Source organism: Acyrthosiphon pisum, unplaced genomic scaffold (assembly GCF_005508785.2).
Source record: "Acyrthosiphon pisum isolate AL4f unplaced genomic scaffold, pea_aphid_22Mar2018_4r6ur Scaffold_21501;HRSCAF=24132, whole genome shotgun sequence".
NCBI lineage: Eukaryota > Metazoa > Arthropoda > Insecta > Hemiptera > Aphididae > Acyrthosiphon > Acyrthosiphon pisum.
In genome coordinates this window covers 90807-95908 of record NW_021770976.1, presented here as the reverse complement: position 1 = coordinate 95908, position 5102 = coordinate 90807, and positions in this window count along the sequence as shown.

The following is a 5102-nucleotide window of genomic DNA, read 5'->3' as shown; positions in this document are numbered from 1 at the left end:
TCATATCTCAAAAAATTTTTATATTACCTATATAATATTATATAAGAATATTCAGATCCCTAATCATTAAATATTTCTGCACTGCTGCCATTAAATATTACTTATAATGCTGCATATTTTATAAAATGATTGCACACGTCTAAAAAATTCCTAATATAAAATATGTTTTTGTCTGTCTCCATAAATGTAGGTAATTTAATATAATTAATAAAATTAATTATGCATACATTTATACAGAAATTACAAAATATACCTAAAAATATATATAGTACAACAAAAATTTTTTTATAGCTAATCCGAAAACTAGTCCTTTATATTATATTCACGTTTTATAAGAGAGACTACCTATGAACTAAAAAGAATTGTTATATTATATTCCTGAGGCTAATATTAACTGTGGCTATAGGGCTATAATTGATTTAGTGTATTGATAATTTTGATTCAGAAATCATATCCGCAGTTAATTATAAACTTGATTTTACCAACTAAGTTACTTAATTACAATTCCAATTGCAAATTTTTTTGGAAATTAAATACCTACTTTAGAGCATAAAATTGCTTATGGCATACCTATAAATAACTTATTATTTGTTTCTATTGTACCTATATATTCATACATTTTGATACCTATTTATTTTGTGTAAATATTTATCATGTGTATTGGAGATTATTTTAATCACACACCTTTTCTATATTATATACCTACTTAATGGGATATTTTAAAAATAATTCCTTATTTTCTGTTTAATATTAAAATATTGATAACAAAATTATTTCAAGGTAAATATTATAACTTTCGTAGCTGACCGTACTATTACCTATATCAGTTGTTTTGACTGTTTATTCTGTAATATGAGAACAATATTATACATCTGCATATTTCCTTGTGTTTTTTTTTTTAATCTTTATAGAATAAAAATGGTGGCTTATATAACTATATAGGTACAGTATATAAGTAGTGTAATAATTTGTCATCAATAAAATGTTTGTCTATTCAATATAATCAATTGGTAGACAGATTTTTAACATTGCAAATTGGATACCTTCGGTACCTACTAATTACCAATATTGTTAATTATGAATTTTCGCACTGTAAGCTTAATAATCAATTCATACATAATTTATTATGATGTATCATAAAAAAACCTACCATTATTGTTAATATTTGAAATATATTTAAAGGACAATCATTGTATATGAATTTAAGATGTTTTTATCGAATAGGTATAAATAATGGTAATATTTAATAGGTAGGTACATAATAAGTGTATATTGATATTTTTTTTTCACCGCTGTATAATTTGTCTTGAATAAATAAGTACTAAATTATAAATATAAACTAATAACTTATAGATTTGTTGTGAACATACATTATATAAATTGTAAATAAGTACTCAAAATTATTTTTATACAATAGGTAGGTACCTAGTTATTACTGCTTATTAATAATAATAATTTTTATTAGAGGTACCTACCATAAAGTAACCAAATGTATCCTGATTCTTTTTCATAAAATTCTTGATGAATTATCACAATAAATAGTTGAATATTGGTGTTTTAGTGATATAAAAATTGAATAGTGTGTAGGTAATTACTACTTAGTAACTATTTAAACAGAATTTAAATATAAAAAAGTCTTTCTACTGCAACATTTATATGTACATATATATATATATACTTATGTTATGTTGTAATAAAAAAAAATGTGTAATTATTTTTTGTTAAATATGATTATTGTTATGTTGGGAAAAATGTTTATATCTTCTACGTGAGTATAGCATTGGATCTTCATATTTTTAATTAGAAACTACCTACCTGCCTATATATTATACTAATACTTATTACAAAAATAAAACGAATATAATATTCAAGATAGGTACCTATAGGTATTAAAAATGAAAACAATCATTGTATGTCTCAATAACTTTTAATTACCTACCTATCTTTTATTGACTATTTTTAGGTAGGTAGCTAGTAATACTTACAACTAAATATGTATAACATAAAGAGTTCACTATTCTAGTACATATTTTAGTACAATATAATATATACCTATGAAATATAATATAATATATTAAATAATATACTAATATATAATTAACATACTATATAATATATATATTATATATTATATAATACAGTAGCCAGTAGGTAATATAATATAATTAGGTACAATTTAGGTACTGTAATATACTAGCTATACATAATAGGCATATAATAAAATATAAGTAAACCATACAAATAACTGGCAGGCATTACTGGTATTATTTATGGTATATTTACCATGTTGAACATGGCTATTGACAGAGCACATCCGCATACGTTAAAAAACCCGAAGAAGCATTCAGGTTTTGCCATATCTCCGATATTGTTTGGTTAAATGTCAAAAGCAGCATTCAAATATTATTATTAATAACTATTATTACAATTAATCCATAGGCGATTGCAGATATTGCAAGGCGGCGAATGACGGCGGATGACGATTGTGACTCGCGTTCGTATAAATGTATTATAATTTATAAAATATGTCCCGGCTGCAGCGGCGATTATAACAATATTATAATATGTGGTGAGGCGTAGGTATATTACGACGGAGTGATAATTGTAATTTAGTTGTAATCGTTATATAGGCATATATTATTATATATAATATAGTATATAGTTCCCTACTATTTTATCTGTCGGTCGTGATGATTAAGTATTTGATTTCCTCAACACGTTCCATACGTATTGGCCTCTAGTAAATGTATAATTTACCTACTATACAGCCATACTGCAGGTATTTGGTAGTTACTTACGTTTTGTGGAATTTGTTTAAGTAATATTGTACGGTTTGTTCGTATTTCTTATTTCATAGGTAAAAATAGGTTTAAAAAGTATTCAAGTATAGATATATTTTAAAAAGTATTTACAGATACTTTCAAATATTTTTTTTTTTAAATGTATTTTACCTTTTTACTCTGGCCCAATGACTTTTTTAGATAAATTGAATCATTAGTAAACTGAATTAATTTTTTATTTTAGCACTAACTAGTTTTAAATATATTAAAAAATATAATAAAACCAGCACGATACAAATTACGTATTGATACTTGATGCTTTTCAGTCTTAACTAGTACACAATCCATATAGTTTAGTCGAGGGCCGTTCTTACAATGTCCGGTTAAAGTTTAGAATACAGGAATTTAAAAGCCCGTATAGGTATAAGTCCGGAGACTAAATAATCGGAACGTAAAACTACGGAACATAATATTCTGGAATGTAAAACCACGGCACGTAATACCTATTCCGGAGTGTAAATATCTGGAATTTAGTATGATTCAATGGTGCCTAACATTTTCGGCCAAACAAAACTTTGAAAATAATTTAATTTGAAATAAGGTTGGAAATACATTCCAGGATCAGTTGCGCACAGAGGTATTTTGAGAGCAAATGCAGTTAAAAAGTTACCCACCTACCAATGTTTTTTTCATTAAAAAAAAATATTCTTGCAGAAATAAATTATTATAAGCCAGAATGTATATTATAAATTTATAAACTCCCTAGTGATATCAGTTATTTACACCCATCACCCTCGAGAGTACATTAGTTGCAGTGTTGGGGAAGTTACTTATTTTGGGTAATTAAATTACATTACTAATTACTAATCAAAATTGTAACTAAATTATTTTTAAGTTACTTTTTTTTCATTTTGTCAAGTTACATTACTTTTGAGTTTTAAAAGTAACTCAATTACAATAGAAGTTACTTTTTTTTTTCATATCACTGGAGCTTAATAACTATTTTGTCTATACACAAACTTTATAATGACAATCGACAATATGAAATTATATGAGCCGACTGCGGGTGACGCGGTGAAACAACACAGAGTAAAGATAACAATTCCATTCTAAAAATAACATTTTATCGTCAATAATAGTCAATAGCTATAATAACAAAAGTATTTTAGTATCACAAGTTTAGAAAATTCTACTTATAAATTATAATAATTAGGTATATGATATATTTTAATATTTACACTCATTATCAATACCTACGTTCTAGAAATGTATTAATCCAAAAAAAAAGTAACGAGTAATTTAGTAAAAATTACTACAAAAAAGTAACTTAAATTACATATAAATTACTTACAATAAAATGTAATTAAATTACCATAAAATTACTTAAAAAGTAATTTCGTTACAGTAACTTGGAACGTAAGTTAAGTTACTCCCCAACACTGATTAGTTGCAGTATAACCTAGTATACCTACCTAACCTCTATGGGCGCCTTTGCCTAAGATGCACAAATGGTTAAAGTGGGAGAGTGGTCTCCTACCTCTGACGTCGGTTTAAAAGCGTACCCTTCAACAAATTATTCCTTTAACTATGTCAGGTTAAAAGTGGGATGAGTATATCACTTAACGGCTAACTTCAAAGGTACCTAATTGTGATTTGTGGCACTACTGATAATTATTCAGTAGGTATTAGGTAGTTAGGTACCCAATGTAGTAAACTTCAGGTACGGACCGCGTATTTACATATGCTGATATGCAACGTTGTTAAAAAAATACTTTTCAAAAGTATTTCAAACAGGTATTTAAATACTTCAGTTAAAAAGTATTAAAATATTTATTTAAATACAAATATATTCAAAAAGTATTTCAAATACTTCTAAATACATTTTTTTAGCTTTGTTTTTAGGTTCTTAATTTTTTTTAATCCTTAAAACTAATTATTTGTTTAATTTATTAATGTGTATTGAATATGATCAGGACCTAAGACAAGATTAGTCTAGTGAGTAGTAGTGACTAACGTATAACGATTAACGAATAACGAGTCTGGGACGCGGGGTGTCGTCGTGTTACGGTACTATAAAATATAAATAGCCAAATATACGGTATACCGTATTGGCGATTGAAATTGATAAGATGTAACGGGGACGCTGTGTATCATTTATATGTTATTTGACACATTCCCCGTTACAGATCCACCCCCCGCTGGCCTGATAACAGTGGCGGATCCAGAGCTTAATTTTGGGAGGGCCGTGGGGGGGGGGGCAAATGCTCCTTTTGCCCACCCTTGGATCTGCCATTGCCTGATAATTGGCTATTTATAATTATT